General features: G+C 41.7%; 1 protein-coding gene across 1 annotated transcript in view; it reads left to right on the forward strand.

The window, feature by feature from the left end:
• LOC124798003 (class A basic helix-loop-helix protein 9-like) overlaps positions 1–20179 on the forward strand; it is a 47036-nt gene that overhangs the window by 1169 nt on the left and 25688 nt on the right. The window lies entirely within an intron of this gene.

Genomic DNA, 20179 nt, shown 5'->3' on the forward strand with positions numbered 1-20179 from the left:
ATCTCCTTCTGTTGCGTGTAACAAGAACTCTCACGTAAGAGTCGTGCTGTTTACTCCTGTCGGACCACTACGGCAGGAATTGATGCTTCACTGAATCAGTATTAGAATTAAAATAATATAAATAAAGTGTGTAATCCACATCTTTAAGTGAATTTACCGACAAATGTACTTATTTTTTTTTTTTTTTTTTTTTTTTTTTTTTTTTTGGATTTCTGATAAGGTTGTTCAGGTGCATCTCTCTGAAGGGAAGCACTTCTACTAATGTGAAAGTAGACGAAAGAATCGTTATTATGACAAAAGTTTGAAGAGTCTTACTAAAGTCTGAGGATAAAAAGTCAGTAATGCCTCAGGAAGGTATCTCAAGTAAAATGATTTTACAGATTGTTGGTTGAGAAGGAACGTACGTAAAGCGTACGAATATAAGGAAAAGTACCTCAACGGAAAAATAACTTCAGACATTTACTTAAAAAGCACCTCCACAAATTTATACTTGTTCCTTTCTCCCTCAAGACGTAGAAGAAATCTCCGAATCTGCACCGATCATATTTTTCAAGTAATAGCAGTAGTACTGAGAACTCACTTGGGCTGTTGTCTGTGTTTTATATTTCAGTGACCTTTCGGAATTATAAAAAAAGGAAAATTCGCAGTATCTATTTGCCGCATTTAAAGGTATGTTAAGCAGTGTCTGACATACGCTATTCGATAATAATACGAAGCAAATATATATATTCGGTCACAAATCCTGGTGCGAAATTTTCCGTACAATCAGTCATACAAAGATAAGAACTAATCAAGACAACCTCACTGTGCCACTGTTTGTACTATTGAGTTATGTAGTCGAGTGCATGATTTCTCTCACATTAAAGTATTGTAGCATATCACGAACGTTTTTACTTTTAAAGTGTCCAAAATAGATTTATTTGCCCGTGCACTAGTCGTTCATGTGTAACGTTATCAACCAAACATTATAAGGAAGATTGGGGGGGGGGGGGGGAGGAGGCTTAGGAGAGGACATCTGTACAACAGCATTTCCTGCTTTAAAAGACTTCGTGAAGTTGTTTCGATTCATTCAAGTATATGGATATCCAGCGTCAAAATGAGTAAAATTATTTTAGGTATTTATTTACGAACTCAGTTTTCCATATTGCCTGTCCAGAGTCACAATTGTTTGGGACATGTACCAACAGGATTCTTCATATATTATGTTCGTTATATCTACGTACTCTTAATATTATACAGGGTGGTCAGAAAAATCTGAAAAGCTTGTAAGTGTTTTGTAGTGTACGTATTTTTGAGAAATAACTGTTATGAAAAACTCTAGATTTGTTGCGCCGTTTCCGAGTTAATTACAATTCAAGTTAACCAGTCATACCGTTGCGCTCGCAAATTCAAGCGTCCCAATAGAAACGGTGTCGCCAAGCGTGTTCTCTGTTTGCTTAGCTAAAACCGAACAAGAGAGCACAGAAAAACTGGATTTAAGATGGTAGTCAGGATCGATCCCGAACCAAAGGCAGAGCAGTCTCGTGTGCTGTCATGTGCTCTGCGAGAACAACTGACACATATTGTGTCTGGCGGGCCGCTTGAATCTGCGCGCGCTACGGCTGACTGGCTAACTGCAGTGTTAATTAACTCGGAAACGGTGCAAAGTAGGACATTTTTCCTTAATAATTATTTCCCATCACAGCGTACACTGCAACACGCTCACAAGCATTTCAGGCTGTTTGCGACACTCCTGCATAGCTTAACAAATGTTAAATTCATATGAATGACTCCTGTTGGTAGTCAGACATATTGGAATGCATGAAATTTTCACGTTCTTAGCAAATGACGTATACTGGACAGGGGCAGTCTGAAAAGTTCACTGGTCCATCGGACAGCGAGATTGTAACCACACTCCTGGTAGCAATCGACACACAGCGCTGGCCGACCTTAATGGTCATACTGGCAGTTTATGCTCATTTTATGTGTCGAGAGCATATTCATACTGTAAGAATCTGCACGCAGAGTCCTTGGGAGGAAGTCAGAAACCAAAACTTCTGAGATCAGCATAGGATTTACGATAACATCAAATACCCTGGAAACGTTTCAAATTCAAATGGTTCAAAAATGGCTCCAATCACTGAGACTTAACATCTGAGGTCATCAGTCCCTCAGACTTAGAACTACTTAAACCCAGCTAACCTAAGGACATCACACACAGCCATGCCCGAGGCAGGATTCGAACCTGCGACCCTAACAGCAGCGCGGTTCTGGAGTGATTCGCCTGGAACCGCTCGGTCACAAGGTCGGCGGAACCGTTTCGGGCAGGCAACTGAAAACTGCTATTGCTATCACAAACGGAAGGAATGAAGGCGTATTAAAGTGTGTTAGTCTCCGAGACGAAACACAAGCTCGTATTAGACAAGAATGAATAATGAATCGCTCGTGTATTTTTCAGAGCTACTCTGGCTGTTTCTGTCTTACACGATTTAGAGAAAGCACGTAAAACTAGAGTTTGGATGGACAGACTGGGACTGGTGTAGTGACATATAGCTACCTTTCTCGGTCCTGTGCAGATCTCCTAAAAAAAAAAAAAAAAAACCATACAAATGGGCTTATTTTCTACAGAAGCTGCTTCCATATACCCTCTAACTGAAGTCAAGTAGCCCACAAAGCGTTGATGGGAATGTCCTAGTAGATGTGACTTTTCGCTGTTCTCTTCCGGCCTGCTGGCAAAATGTCAGATGTGTTACTGACTCGTGCGGAACGCTTTGACCAATATTTGTATTTGAGTTAGGTACGGAATGAAAGGAAGAGAGAAGACGAAACCCATTGCTGGCAGGTGGCCTTCTGCTGTCGAATAATATTCACGGATCAATTACTTTCGCATTTCAATCATATGGAAACATTCTACAAAGAATTTCCCTTCAATGTAAAAGCAAAATAAAGTGCAATTTCTTACTACGAAGTTTGATTAGCAATACAGATGATTACAATTGTCACCAAGGAGGCATATATAGTGAAAGGAGTCAGAATTTTTGATTTTCTGAATGATTCACGTCTTATCTGAAAGAGGGTTTCTAAAAGTTCATGTTGCCAGGAGCAAATAAGATAATGATGTAATAAAGTAAACAGTTGTTTGAAACCATGATTTGTTTTTGTTCTTCACACTTCCTGTTCATACAAGCGCTTGTTGAAAACTAGCAGTTCAATGTTTAAGCCTCTCACTTCAGAGCCGACAACGTGTTATTCTATGAACGACTGATATGGTATCATCTTCCAGAAATATGCTTGATAAATATTGCGAAGTGCCACCATTAAGTCTCAGGTGTTGGAGAAGCCGAATTCATAACATTTTACTATATATTCGTGACAATTTCCACGCTTGTTTGTATGAATCGAACATGGTAGGTGTATAGTAGTTCTACAACTGCCGACAGGCAATTCTTGAGCTTCACACTTAACTCAAAAGCATCTCGCAGGCAAGCATTCACATGTAAAAATCCTGTCTCTTCATTCACTACTTTTACACAAACAATCTCGTGTGGTTGTTCATGTTGATCATCCACCAATATTTTTTCAATGCTATTCGTCTTATCACTAACACATCAATCTGTTTTAGTCACTTTTTTATATTTTTGCTGCTGGATTGAGGTGTGTGCTGTTTCCAAATTTTGCGATCATCAGCTCTACGCAATCGAATATGACTTGACGGTCTCTGGATGTCATCTATCCGTCGTCCGTAGCGCACTACACTACAGCATTTTTTAATCCCGAGCATCCGGCAAAACATTTCCTTAATCCATTATCAGGTACTTAGGCAATCTTACAAGCCCAGCTCACTTCGAACAAATATCACTGTGACACGCTCTGCACCTGTCTTTCTCTTGATCATTTACTTAACTTTCTGTGTGTTATCACTATTTCCAACACGCCTCCTTCCATTGTCCGCCTCTCTGTATCACAAATGCTGTGTTTATCTGCAAGATAACAGTTGGTATTGCAGTACGCTGTATGTGTACTGGAGTTTTCGAGGAAAATGTATACATTTACCTGGATAGTTAGCAAAATTAAACTATTGGAACAGATCTATATTGCTGTATCTAATATTAACATTTCCAATTTCAGGATATAAGGGTACAGTAAATTTTATAGTATAGCTATAGGTAACCCATTCTTAGATTTCTTATTTCTCTGTGGCTTCCGGTAATAAGAATTTCGTCTTACAGGTAACACTTTTATAGATGCACTGCGCTTGCCCGCAGTTCTAATCATGGACAGATAGTAGGAAGAATAGTCATTTCTTGGAAGGATTCAGGGAAAGCGCAGTGCATCAGTAAAGAAAATTGCGTAGAAGACGCCAATTCGAACAGTTATAGGGTATTATTCCAGTGTTTGCAGTCCTCATCAAGCAGCCATGACAATTCAGAAATGCGTTGCTGGGTTCGTAACAGGCCGCTACAGCCCATGCGAAGGAGAATCAGAAATGGTCGGTGTCCTTACATGGAAATCCTTGAAAGAAAGTCGATTTAAATCTCTTGAAAGTCTTTAGGATAAATGCAGAGAACCTACATTTAAAAACAAAAGTGCAGTGCGATTATTATGCTGGCACCATCGTATATCTACCGTAGAGATGAAATAAGATAAGGGGGATGAGAGCGTACAGAGGTAGGTGGATAGCCATTTTCCATCGATCAATATGCGAAAGGAATGCGAAAGTTAAACTGTAATATTGCTACGAAGTTTCCACCGCCATGCACTGCCCAATGGCTTGCGGATTATCTATGTGGATGCAGAAATTAACACGCTCTCCCAAAGGAGAGTAAAAGCAAAACAGCAGTCTATGGGGACCTGCCTAAGATGAGGCTAAACGAATTAATCCACAACAGCATGAATTAATCAACTACAGAAAAATACGAACAACTAGTCATTCGCATCTTTAATGAAGGCAATGTAATCTACTTGCGTTAAGGGGTGCGATATCCATCTGACAGTGAAAACGGTGTGGATAAGACGTGCACAAGTTAGCGAAGTTGGACACAGAAATGGACTGAATCTGTAAGCATGTAAGTATTTGTACGTATTACTCGACGTTCATAGTGCAGAGTAGCATTTTCCAAGCGAGTGGCATCACGATTTATTCGGAATTCTGTTTCCAATTAGCATGTAAGGTGTAGGAAGGCATCATAAATATGCAGCTTTTGCAAACGGATTCACTACTCGGGTTTGTATGTCACAAGATAAGGGAGAGTAAGGACCAGTCAACGAAGTGTTGAGAAATAGCGAAAAATAGTATCGCGAAGAACATCTTCCCGTTCTAAGTGCTGCCGATTTAAATCCTCCTTGTTAATGCAGCGGCCAATTAACAAGAAATAAAGATTGGCAATTTTTACTGAGAAATGTCGGTTCTTTGAAATACATGCTGCATAGAAATCACTTCCGAACGCCATACAGTAAAGCAAATTAACAATGGTGTTTATTAACAAGGCGTAAGGTGACATTTAGACAGCCTGACTGCTGTACCGAAGCGGCCAAATACATTGGGAAGACTAGTTCGTTTACTTCAAGCTGGATGTGACCTGCAGAAAATGAAGTGTGTACTCGAAGGAAGTAAATTTTTTGCACAGACATGTCTTTATGATACTAACGTGTAAGGACATGAAACACAAGACTATTCAGAGCTATCCCCCTCCCCCTCCACCCATGTGAAGCTTCACACCTCATTACTACTTCTCATTCATTACTGCTTCTCATTCATAGATTATTTATATGTATCATCGACCGTAAACAATAGAAATATTGTTCTATGAAGACGATTGTTAATTTAAAAAGGTTTTGACAATTTTTTTGTTTACCTTTTATATCAAATCGGTGATTCGTATTAAACGAAGAATCACTGCCATTTATTTTATTAAGTTGAACAATCTGACCTCATAATTTTATCTAAAATATAATACTTCATCTAATAAAACGTCTTATACTGTTACTTGTGTTTTCTCTTGTTGTTATTTTAAAGTGGAATAACTAACGAATTAACGAAATAAATTTACATCAATCTCATCATTTTCATGCTTCTTACGTTCTGGCTCCTCTCATTATTTTGTTTGTATTGGATACGACAAATTTAATATTAATTACAATAATATTTATAATCTGAAATAAACAAAACTAAAAAAGTAGTACATCTTTGTTTTTGTATTTGAGCCAGGGCCTTTTCTTTATTTGTTGAGGTTTTCTATTCGCGTGATGTGTTGCCAGATGAGGGAATTCCTTCATGCCATTTATTCACACAACCACACTTAAACTGTACGGCTGAAATTTGAGAGATTGAAACTAATGTTGTACCCCTAATGTTGTGATTCTGTATCTGAACAGAAACCAAATCACAAGCAACTTTGTTTCTGGAAGCGCTCTAGAAATTTTCTAAAATATTAGAGATTCGAAAAGAGTTGTTATCATTCATGTATACCAAAAGTATGACGTCAACAAAGAAATAAATTAGTCTCAAATTTTTTTTTGTGTTTCTGACGGAAATATAATAATTTGGCATTAAAGTCCGAGTGCTATGAGAAACATCTAACGTCTTATTATGGGCAAATTTTAAACTCATTGTAAATCACGCATTGGAGAAGTATGTGCCGAAAAATTGGGTTACGGACGGAAAAGACCCACCGTGGTTTAACAGCGCAATTCGGAGAATGCTCAGGAAGCAAAGACAGTTGCATGCGCGGTACAAGAAAGATCGGGAGAATGAGGACAGGCAAAAGTTAGTAGAGATTCGTGCTGCTGTAAAAAGAGCGATGCGTGAAGCATACAACCACTAACACCGTCATACCTTAGCAAAAGATCTTGCTGAAAACCCAAGGAAATTCTGGTCTTACGTAAAATCAGTAAGTGGGTCGAAGGCTTCCATTCAGTCACCCACTGATCAGTCTGGCCTGGCAACGGAAGACAGCAAAACAAAAGCTGACATTTTAAATTTAGCATTTGAGAAATCTTTCACGCAGGAGGGTCGTACAAACATACCGCCGTTTGAGTCTCGTACAGATTCCCGTATGGAGGACATAGTGATAGACATCCCTGGGGTTGGGAAGCAGCTGAATGGGTTAAAATAAATAAATCGCCAGGTCCTGATGGGATTCCAATTCGGTTTTACAGAGGGTACTCTACTGCCTTGGCTCCTTACTTAGCTTGCATTTGTCGCGAATCTCCCGCCCAACGTAAAGTCCCGAGCGACTGGAAAAAAGCGCAGGTGACGCCTGTATATAAGAAGGGTAGAAGGACGGATCCTCAAAATTACAGACCAATATCCTTAACATCGGTTTGTTGCAGGATTCTCGAACATATTCTCAGTTCGAATATAATGAATTTCCTTGAGACAGAGAAGTTGCTGTCCATGCATCAGCACGACTTTAGAAATCATCGCTCCTGCGAAACGCAACTCGCCCTCTTTTTGACATGATATATTGCGAACTATGGATGGAGGGTATCAGACGGATCCCATATTCCTTGACTTCCGGAAAGCGTTTGACTCGGTGCCCCACTGCAGACTCCTAACTAAGGTACGAGCATATGGTATTGGTCCCCAAATATGTGAGTGGCTCGAAGACTTCTTAAGTAATAGAACCCAGTACGTTGCCCTCGATGGTGAGTGTTCATCGGAGATGAGGGTATCATCTGGAGTGCTCCAGGGAAGTGTGGTAGCTCCGCTGTTGTTTTCTATCTACATAAATTACCTTTTGGATAGGGTGGATAGCAATGTTCGGCTGTTTGCTGATGATGCTGTGGTGTACGGGAAGGTGTCGTCGTCGAGTGACTGTAGGAGGATACAAGATGACTTGGACAGGATTTGTGATTGGTGTAAAGAATGGCAGCTAAGTCTAAATATAGATAAATGTAAATTAATGCAGATGAATAGGAAAAAGAATCCCGTAATGTTTGAATGCTCCATTAGTAGTGTAGCACTTGACACAGTTACGTCGATTAAATATTTGGGCGTAACATTGCAGAGCGATATGATGTGGGACAAGCATGTAATGGCAGTTGTAGGGAAAGCGGTTAGTCGTCTGCGGTTCATTCGTAGAATTTTGGGAAGATGTGGTTCATCTGTAAAGGAGTCCGATTATAAAACACTAATACGACCTATTCTTGAGTACTGCTCGAGCGTTTGGGATCCCTATCAGGTCGGATTGAGCGAGGACATAGAAGCAATTCAGACGCGGGCTGCTAGATTCGTTACTGGTAGGTTTGATCATCACGTGAGTGTTACGGAAAGCTTCAGGAACTCGGGTGGGAGACTCTGGAGGAAAGGAGGCGTTCTTTTCGTGATCGCTACTGAGGAAGTTTAGAGAACCAGCATTTGAGGCTGACTGCAGTACAATTTTACTGCCGCCAACATATTTCGCGGAAAGACCACAGAGATAAGATAAGAGAGAGTAGGGCTCGTACAGAGGCATATAGGCAGTCATTTTTCCCTCGTTCTGTTTGGGAGTGGAACAGGGTACGAGGTACCCTCCGCCACGCACCGTATGGTGGATTACAGAGTATGTATGTAGATGTAGATGTAGATCACGTGTACACGCTGAGAGCACCGCTGCGAAATTCGACAAGCTGCTGATGGGAAAGCAAGACTGTACAAACTGGCTATTCAGTGTGATGCTGAGAGACATCATGAAGTAATTTTGTAGGCATTTGCAAATCTTGTGAAATTCTTACTGGAAACAAGGTTAAGGAGACCATGACGCTCTAACGGCAGTGTAAGGCTCATAATGATTGTCTTAGGTTTTTCGATATATAGCATTATTTTAGGCTTAAATGCAATAAAATTTTATTCTCTTCACAGCTCTTTCGACTCTGGCAAAGCTCGTCGCTACTGTAAAAATCTGTCTCTAAGGAACACATCTGAATATTCCGCCTTAGTAACTTCTACCCTTCCATTAGCTGATATATCACACTGAAATACCTGGAGATTAGGTTAGGTAATTGACTAAAAGACATATAGTTAGTCATTTATTGTTTCCAGCAGACGTACTATATCAGAGCCATCAGAGCCACCGATACAATAGTCAGATGATTACTGCCACAAACCTTATTTATTTAGCGTATATATATACATGGGTAAGATAGATACTGCCTACAGGAAAATTAAAGAGTCCTTTGGAGAAAAGAGAACCACTTGTATGAATGTCAAGAGCTCAGATGGAAACCCAGTTCTAAGCAAAGAAGGGAAAGCAAAAAGGTGGAAGGAGTATATAGAGGGTCTATACAAGGGCAATGTAATTGAGGACAATATTGTGGAAATGGAAGAGAATGTAGATGAGGATGAAACAGGAGATATGATACTGCGTGAAGGATTTGACAGAGCACTGAAAGTCCTAAGTCAAAACAAGGCTTCAGGAGTAGACAACATCCCATTAGAACTACTGACGGCCTTGGGAGTGCCAGGTCTAACAAAACTCTACCATCTGGTGAGCAAGATGTATGAGACAGGCGAAATACCCTCAGACTTCAAGACGAATATAACAATTCCAATCCCAAATATCCAGGTGTTGACAGATGTGAAGATTACCGAACTATCAGTTTAATAAGCACGGCTGCAAAATAATAACACGAATTTTTTGCAGACGAATGGAAATACTGGTAGAAGCCGACTTCGGGGAAGATCAGTTTGGATTCCGTAGAAATGTTGGAACACGTGAGGCAATACTGACCCTACCACTTATCTTAGAAAATAGATTAAGGAAATGCAAACCTACGTTTCTAGCATTTGTAGACTTAGAGAAAGCTTTAGACAATGTTGACTGGAATACTCTCTTTCAAATTCTGAAGGTGGCAGGGGTAAAATACAGGGAGCGAATGGCTATTTACAACTTGTACAGAAACCAGATGGCAGTTATAAGAGTCGAGGGACATGAAAGGGAAGCAGTGGTTGGGAAGGGAGTGAGACAGGGTTGTAGCCTATCCCCGGTGTTATTCAGTCTGTATATTGAGCAAGCAGTAAAGGAAACAAAAGAAAATTCGGAGTAGGAATTAAAATCCATGGAGAAGAAATAAGAACTTTGAGGTTCGCCGATGACATTGTAATTCTGTCAGAGACAGCAAAGGACCTGGAAGAGCAGCTGAACGGAATGGACAATGTCTTGACAGGAGGATATAAGATGAACATCAACAGAAGCAAAACGGGGATAATGGAATGTAGTCGAATTAAATCGGGTGATGCTGCGGGAATTAGATTAGGAAATGAGAGGCTTAAAGTAGTAAACGAGTTTTGCTAATTGGGTAGCAAAATAACTGATGATGGTCGGAGAGCATATAAAATGTAGACTGGCAATGGTAAGGAAAGCGTTTCTGGAGAAGAGAAATTTGTTGACATCGAGTATTGATTTAAGTGTCAGGAAGTCTGATGTGTTGGTAAATGTGCCAACACCTTGTAGATCGAGGAAGCCTAAAATGCACGCTATCTAACGCAGACGGGCATGAATTCTGGAACAGGATAAGTAGTGAATTCTAATAAGAAAAGTATGCAGCTCCTCGGATACTTAACTTTATTCTATCCTTGTGGTACATCGCTCTTGATAATACAAATAAGACTATCTTCAGATACGGTTAATGGCGCCTTGCTAGGTCGTAGCCATGGACTTAGCTGAAGGCTATTCTAACTGTCTCTCGGCAAATGAGAGAAGGCTTCGTCAGTGTAGTCGCTAGCAAAGTCGTCGTACAACTGGGGCGAGTGCTATCCCGTATCTCGAGACCTGCCTTGTGGTGGCGCTCGGTCTGCGATCACACAGTGGCGACACGCGGGTCCGACATGTACTAAATGGACCGCGGCCGATTTAAGCTACCACCTTGCAAGTGTGGTGTCTGGCGGTGACACCACAAAGTCGTTTCTGAAAGTATTTGCATGGAAGTGAAATGTGGACGATAAATAGTTTGTACAAGAAGAGAATAGAAGCTTTCGAAATGTGGTGCTACAGAAGAATGCTGAAGGTTAGATGGGTAGATCACATAACTAGTGAGGAGGTATTGAACAGAATTGGATAGAAGAGAAATTTGTGCCACAACTTGACTAGAAGAAGGGATCGGTTGGTGGGACATATTCTGAGGCATCAAGGGCTCACCAATTTAGTACTGGAGGGCAGCGTGGAGCGTAAAAATCGTAGAGGGAGACCAAGAGATGAATACACTAAACAGATTCAGAAGGATCTAGGTTGCAGTAGGTACTGGGAGATGAAGAAGCTTGCACAGGATAGAGCAGCATGGAGAGGTGCATCAAACCAGTCTCTGGACTGAAGACCACAACAACAACAACAACAACAGTGTTTGTGATGCATGACTGATGTGGTATATAAATACACACACACACACACACACACACACACATATATATATATATAAATATATATATATATATATATATATATATATATATATATATATATATATATGATACAATAGTCAGATGATTACTGCCACAAACCTTATTTCACAAACTTGAGAAGATTTTGGCATCTCAGAACGTGGACCTATAGACAAAAATATTGATAAACATTTATAACATTCAGTTACTGTTGGATAACTTTAAGAAGCAGCAGTTTTTTATTCTAACAGCGTAACTACATCGGTAGGCACGCGATGTTTCTGGCGTAGTGATCACATTAAGGCTCCTTTGACATCCTCAGTCCCTTAAAGACAGAACATACACAATGCGTCAGAACTAGGGCCGTGGATAAAATATCAATATATCTAAAGTACTTCCAAAAGGTGTCGATATACACTGAAGTGCCAAAGAAACTGGTACAGGCATGCGTACTCAAATACATAGATATGTAAACAGGTAGAATACAACGCTGCGGTCGGCAACGCCTATATAAGGCAACAAGTGTCTGGCGTATTTGTTAGATAAGTTGCTGATGCTGCAATGGCAGGTTATCAAGATTAAAGTGAGTTTCAACGTGGTGTTATAGTCGGCGCACGAGCGGTGAAACACAGTATCTTCCAGGCAACGATGAAGTGGGGATTTTCCCGTACGACCATTTCACGAGTATCATGAATATCAGAAATCCGGAGAACATCAAATCTCCGACATCGCTGCGGCCGGAAAAAGATACTGCAAGAACAGGACCAGTGACGACTGAAGCGAATCGTTCAATGTGACAGAAGTGGAACCCTTCCGCAAATTGCTGCACACTTCAATGCTGTGCCAACAACAAGTGTCAGCGTGCGAACCATTCATCGAAGCATCATCGATATGGGCTCACTGCACGACACAAAGCTTTAGTTCTCGCCTGGGTCCATCAACTCCGGCGTTGGGCTGTTGATGTCGGACGAGTCTCGTTTCAAATTGTATCGAGCAGATGGACGTGTACGGTATGGAGACAATCTCATTGAGTCCATGGACTCTGCATGTCAGCAGGGGACTGTTCAACCTGGTGGAGGTTCTGTAATGATGTGGAGCGTGTGCAAGTGGATTGATATGGGACCCCTGTTGCCTCTAGATACGACTCTGATAGGTGACATGTACGTAAGCATCCTGTCAGATCACCTGCATCCATTCATGTCGATTGTGCATCCCAACGGACAATTCCAGCATGACAATGCGACACCCCATACGTCCATAATTGCTACAGAGTGGCTCCAGTAACACTCTTCTGAGTTTAAACACGTCCGCTGGCCACCAAACTCTCCAGACATGAACATTGTTGAGCATGTCTGGGATGCCTTGCAACGTGCTGTTCAGAAGAGATGACCAGCCCCTCGTACTCTTCCGAATTTATTGACAGCCCTGCAGCATTCATGGTGTCAATTTCCTCCAGCACTACTTCAGACATCAGTCGAGTCCATGCCACGTCGTGTTGCGGCAGTTCTGAGTGCTCGCGGGGGCCCTACGCGATATTATGCAAGTGTGCCGCTTTCTTTGGCTCTTCAGTGTATGTCGGGGAAGTTTTCTCATACCATAAATCGATACACCGATATTAGAATGCCAATATCGAGTGCTGATATTTTTCTTTCATATTACATTTTATTCACAATTTATGGTACATTTTGAAATAGTTATTTTGAAATAGTATTGTACCAGAACATAATTTTACTTTTACTGTGTAAAGAAGTTTTACTACTTTTTGAGCTTTCAGCACGCCCAGTCTTCCTCTTTGACTGTGTGAAGCAAGTATATGGGCACAAAATAAGAAGCCCCATTTCACTAGGTGGTGACGGAGGGAATGGAATAACAAGATTTCCGTTGTAAAGAAACAGGACGTACTTGCGTTAAAAAATCTGTTTCTTCACATCAGCGTTCATTGAAAACAGTTGCTGAAAATGATGAACAAAAATCTAAATGACAAGACTGATCTTTGCGATGGGCCCAGACGTGTGAGGGGAAATGCTGACGTAATCGGTGCTTGGCACTACCAACAGAAACTCGAACGTTTTGCTTCACCACACAATTTTGACTCTACAAATGCTGGGCCGCTGTCGTTGGCAGAAAAAAAATTGACAGTCAGGTCCATATGAAGCATTCCGGGCAAATCCGCTATGTGATAAAACTGAGCGACGCACCCATAGGACAACTTTTATTGTGCCAATTACCTGCAGTCACAATTTTTGGCAAAGTCGTTATCGCCAAGCGTGAACGTGCATCGTTTTCCTTTCAATTCTTGTTCTACCGGGGATGGGCAGAGTGCTAGTTTGTTGAAGATGTGGCCTGTGATTAAAAGGTATCATGATGATTTCTCCGTTGGAAAGAGATTATCGATTCATCCCCATCCAGATTTCCGGGAGAGCTCTGCCAATAGGAAAGTAACCACTAGAAAAAGATTACAAGAAAATTAACAATAATTAATGAATGGTGAAGTGAGGTATGTAAGACAAGATTATACAGGAAACACAATCTATGAATGGATCTCGCGGAGTCACGCAGTGGTATTCCAGCAGGTACAAACAACAGATACGTTACGGACAACAAGACTTCGTAAGGAAAATTGTTCCTGAGGTACGTTCTGTACATACAGGGTGTTAACTAATGAGTGAGAAACCTCCGGTGAACGAATAGAGGACGTAAGAAGAATCTAAAGATTTCTCATACACCTATGGTCAATGTTCTTTTCTATTTGTTTAGTTCCATACACTTTTTTTGTTTTGAGATGATACCTTCATTTCTGTCGTTTTGTTTTCCACTACAGCTTAGCTTTAATGTATGGGCGTATATAACTGGAGACAGATTAACAGGACGTTCTCTTTTCCATGGAATAGTGACAAAAGCATCATACAGTGAATTTTTAATGGCTTGTTTAAATGTTTTGCTCAAATACCTTCCACTACACTTATGTCTGAACATGAGGTTGGTGCACAATGGAGCGCCATCTCATTTTTGCAACCAAGAACCATTTTAAATCACCATTTCCCAAATAAAAGAGTAAGTCATGGGACAGCAAAGTCTTCACTGACTCCATATCCTGATCTCAATCCACTGGATTTTTTAGGGGCATTTAAAGGACGTAGTGTATTCAGGACGTATTGTGAATGTTGTCATTCTTCTTCAGCGTGTTCAAGAACGATTTCAGCGTATAAAGCAGACCCCTGGTATGTGGGAGTGAGTAAGATATAGCGTGTAGATACTTGTATTAAGGCTAATTGTTGCTATTATGAATTTTTCAGTTACCATCAGAAGAAAACAGTTGAGACGAAAAACTATCAGTAGAACCATGCTGGAAATTTGAAAACAAAAAAGTGTTTGTAACTAAGACAGTACAAAAAACTGATTAAATGTAGTCTGTTCATTCCCCAGAGATTTTCCACATGTTACTTAATATCCTGTCTATTCGGGAACGTACTACAATAGGCCTTATCAAAAAAAGTTTTCTAATTGTACTGACACTCTTCGATGGATCTACAAGAAAAACACCAAAACGGAATTTATTATGTTCGTCATGTGTGACATGTTTAAAATGTGTGGCAGATATGGATTTCATATCGAATACATGCTCTTTGAAAATCTTGCTCGTCAGGTTGGCCCATCGAAGCACGTATCACTAATCAATTTATGTCTGAGTATGTGTTTTCTTCCTGCGCGTAACTTATAAGCACTACAAAAATCCTCCCATAAACAAGATTCGTGTTGTGTTGCAACTCTGAAAGAATAGGTGCAGCTGAGTGTCTGACTCAGGTCCCTCGATTGTGAATGAGGAAAGTTGGGGTTTAACGTAACGCCGACGACCGGGTCATAAGAGACGGGGTATCAGCTTGGATTGGGGGAGGGTAGTGCGGCGTTACAGCGCCTGGTTCAGATGTCTAAGTACAGCAAAAGTTCGATTTTCAGTTACCAGACCTGGGCTCAACTAAATATTTGATTTAATCTTTCTTGACCGTGTTTGGATTTGTGTTACCCAGTGTGTAAGCCACAACTAGTTTTCTGATAAGCTGTTAGCAGATTCGAACGTCGAAAAGCTCTAACTTCAGCAAAAGCTCTTTCAACCACACTATCAAAAACGTTAATTTTATCGAAAACTGTCAATGATAAAGACTATAAAGCCGTTATTAATCTCTGGCTGAACTGTAATATTAGCGTAAATCATCGGTCTCAAACTATTTTTAATTCACCACAGTACTTCTCAATCAACACAGTTCGATTAACTTTCTGTTAGATATTGTAAATGACCAACCAATGTGTGCTTCTTGAAGACAAGTCAAACAACTAATTTTTACTCCTTGTGGACTCTGTTAGACTCAAGTGCGTAACAGTTCTTGAAAGTAAGAATTGGATCGACATACTGACACGTAATGCCATTAGATGTTAGTTAATTAACAGAACGATATTCGTTTATTTTTCAGTTACAATATTTTTCGTGAGTAATTCAATTTAGGCCAGAAATCGGCAACAGACGCCTGCATGACCGTCTCCCAGCTGCCGTCGCTTATTGTGTGGCGGTGGACGACGAAATATCTCTGTCGTCAGCGACAAAGATGCTGCAGTCGGCGCAGTGCTACTCTGTTCCTGAGGACGAGAAACAAACAGAAGAAAAAACTATGTACAAAAATTGTCAAAACAACAAATTTAAATAAGAAACCAAATTCGGAATTCAATAAGTTTATACCTAGTCTACCATTTTCTTATCGTCTTACTCGCACACGCTGGGGCGGTAAGAATCCTCGTGTACCTGTCGCTAAATTCCGTCTCACCACAACAGGGACGGAAGTCATCAGTGTCCTTTTCAGAGAACTAACCGCGACTTTTGCCGTAAACTATTTGTGTATGAGTGGAGAGGTGTCTGAATCGCCTATCTCCCACGTTTGTTTTAACCTCTACACCATGTCGCCTAATTGTAGCGAATGTGGAAGAAATTAATTCACTCTTAGTCGATACATGCTGTGTGGCCCACTAGTGACCAACTAAAACAGAGAGTACTACCGAGCCGGCCGCGGTGGCCTAGTAGTTCTAGACGCTTCCGTCTGGAACCGCGTGACTGCTACGGTCGCAGGTTCGAATCCTGCATCGGGCATGGATGTGTGTGATGTCCTTAGGTTACTTAGGTTTAAGTAGTTCTAGGGGACTGATGACCTGAGATGTTAAGTCCCATAGTGCTCAGAGCCATTTTTTGAACCAGTACTACCGAAACAAATACGTGGGCACTTGCCACATATGTGATGTTTTCCTCTTCAATAACTTTGTTATGTACATTCTCTACATCTAAATGGTGCAAATTGAGGAGAAACAAGGCATACGTTACGGCTTTGAAAATTTTTCTGTAAATTAACTTTCATCTTGTGGCAGCCATTTTGCCAGGCAGTGGCAGCTTGCAGAGTATTACTTCGTAAACAAAGAGCAAGTCTGCAAGCCTTTTCACGAACGTTGACGCTACAAATAAAATCCTGTTGGCTGCTACACAGAAACAGCGACATCGGCGTCGCCACTATTTCACTTCTGTGATATGCCTCGGGAATTCTTCCGATGACTGAATTGTGAAAGAAGACGAAAAAGCGATAGGCGTATCTACACTATGTGATCAAAAGTATCCGGACACCTGGCTGAAAATGACTTACAATTTCGTGGTGGTCTCCATCGGTAATACTGGAATTCAGTATGGTATTGGCCCACCCTTAGCCTTGATGACAGCTTCCACTCTCGCAGGCATACGTTCAGTCAGGTGCTGGAAGGTTTCTTGGCGAATGGTAGCCCATTCTTCACGGAGTGCCAGACTGAGGAGAGGTATCGATGTCGGTCGGTGAGGCCTGGCACGAAGTCGGCTTTTCAAAACACCCCAAAGGTTCAAATGGTTCAAATGGCTCTGAGCACTATGGGACTTAACATCTGTGGCTATCAATCCCCTAGAACTTAGAACTACTTAAACCTAACTAACCTAAAGACATCACACACATCCATGCCCGAGGCAGGATTCGAACCTGCGACCGTAGCAACGCGCGTTTCCGAACTGAGCGCCTAGAACCGCGAGACCACCGCGGCCGGCCATCCCAAAGGAGTTCCATAGGATTCAGGCGAGGACAATGTGCAGGCCAGTCCATTACAGGAGTGTTATTGTCATGTAACGAGTCCACCACAGGCCGTGCATTATAAAAAAGTGCTCGTTCGATCGTGTTGAAAGATGCAATCGCCATTCACGAATTGCTCTTAAACAGTGGCAAGCAAGAAGGTGCTTAAGACTTTATTGTAGGCCTGTGCTGTGATAGTGGCGCCACGCAGAACAACAAGGGGTGCAAGACCCATCCATGAAAAACACGACCACACCATAACACCACCGCCTCCGAATTTTACTGTTGGCACTACACACGCTGGCAGATGACGTTCACCGGGCATTCGACATACCCACACCCTGCCATCGGATCACCACATTGTGTACCGTGATTCTTCACTCCAAACATCGTTTTTCCACTGTTCAATCGTCTAATGTTTACGCCCCTTATGCCAAGCGAGGCATCGTTTGGCATTTACTGGCGTGATGTGTGGCTTATGAGCAGCCGCTCGACCATGAAATGCAAGTTTTCTCACCTCCCGCCTAACTGTCATAGTACTTCCAGTGGTCTGGATATATATCTGCCTATTACACATTACGGCCCTATTCAACTGTCGGCGGTCTCTGTCAGTTAATAGACAAGGTCGACCTGTACGATTTTGTGCTGTACGTGTCCCTTCACGTTTCCACTTCACTATCACATCGGAAACAGTAGACCTAGTGATGTTTAGGAGTGTGGAAATCTCGCGTACAGACGTATGACACAAGTGACACCCAATCACCTGACCACGTTCGAAGTCCGTGACTTCGGCGGAGCGCCCGATTCTGCTCTCTCGCGATGTCTAATGACTACTGAGGTGGCTGATATGCAGTACCTGGCAGTAGGTGACAGCACAATGCACCTAATATGAAAAACGTATTTTTTTGTCGGTGTACGGATACTTTTGATAACATAGTGTAGGTAATGCAATCGAATGCTTTCTCGTTGCTGGTGTACATGCTCTTTCAGTGATGTGTGTCCAGTTTTAGTTTGGATGACTCTGTACCGGTCGGTAACAAGGTCCTGGCGCGTCAACGAGTAGCAAGTCATTTCCGAAAAGGGTCATTGATAGATAATGGTTAATACTGAGAAGTACGCGCCAGTACTAGACACGTGCTTTTTAAACAATACAGCAGTGACTTGGAAAAATCTTCCGTTGCAAGTTGAGTAACTACGTCGATTTTACCACGTTCATGGGTTTAGAGTATGCTTAGTTTAAAAAATACGGGTAATTACAGACAACATTATTTAACTACTAACGACAGTTATTGTGCAGAATCAGTCTAAAGTAAACTGGACAACAATGCAACCGACATTTAATTCACCAGCTCGGACTGTTATACTTTACAGATGTTGTAAGTAATAACAATTTACCGAATGGGAATGGAAGCGTTTTTAATAGGAAAATTACTGAAATCTCAGTTTTAGGGACGGTTATGAAGTGTGCGGTTGATAACGTTCTTCGAACTAGTTCAGTTCATTAACGGTTCCCATTTAGAATCTGCCTTTAGTGTAGCGTAAATTTGAGGCATATTATTGTTCTAATTTTGTTGTAAGGATTTTTGTGAAATGAGGTCTCTCGCTCCCTCCACATCAGAAATGGTTCAAATGGCTCTGAGCACTATGCGACTTAACTTATGAGGTCATCAGTCGCCTAGAACTTAGAACTAATTAAACATAACTAACCTAAGTACACCACACACATCCATGCCCGAGGCAGGATTCGAACCTGCGACCGTAGCGGTCGCTCGGCTCCAGACTGTAGCGCCTAGAACCGCACGGCCACTCCGCCCGGCCCCTCCACATCCTCCGATAGCCATGAAAGGGTAGTAAATAATGATAGTGCTGTGTTAAAAGACACTACCACTTTGCTAGACAAAAAAAGTGAACCACCCAGAAAGGCAAGAGGGAACTTCACGGGTTGAGAGGGTGTGTGATGTCATTTTGATAATTACAATATCGAGTAAAGTTTACAAAGAACTTGTCAGTCTAAGCCTATTTATCGGTATGACATCGCAGCCTCTGGCATTTGGATATATGCACTAATTTGGTTGGGAAGAATGTCATAAAGCCATCGTATCCTCACTTGAGACGAAATGACCTACGACTCTTCCAATTCATCCTATGTTTACCGAATCTGGGACAGGGATGTTGTTGACGTCGGAGCTGATCCCACACATGATCTGTTGGGGCAGACCTGTAGATCTTGCAGGCAACAGGATTACCTCAATACCACGCAGACAGTTCGTGGAGACACGTCCCAAATGTGGATGAGTTTTATCATGTTGAAAAAGTGGCACAACGATATTTTGGCATGAGAGGTAACAGAGTAAGCGCAATATATCCGCGACCTGCTGTTGTGCTGTCGTAGTTCCTTCAGCCGCTACCAGCCGTGACCTGATGCCATTCCCAACGCCTCCTCCACCACGACGCCAGCAGTAATAGCGCTGTGACTCTCGAAATCATTGGAAGAATGTATCCCCAAGTCGCCACCATGTTCATCGATGACGGTCATCTCAGGCACTGCAGAAGCATGATATCTCACTGAACACGATGCGATGTCGTTCATCAGCACTGAATGCTTCCCCGTCATGTCACCGCTGCAAAAAATGCCATTTGTGTTGTTGTGTTATCGGCACCCTACGCATGAGGAGGAATTTACTAGCTGGGCTGCTGCCAGTCTCCCACCAAGGGTGCG

This window comes from Schistocerca piceifrons, chromosome 1 (assembly GCF_021461385.2).
Source record: "Schistocerca piceifrons isolate TAMUIC-IGC-003096 chromosome 1, iqSchPice1.1, whole genome shotgun sequence".
In the NCBI taxonomy this organism is placed as follows: domain Eukaryota; kingdom Metazoa; phylum Arthropoda; class Insecta; order Orthoptera; family Acrididae; genus Schistocerca; species Schistocerca piceifrons.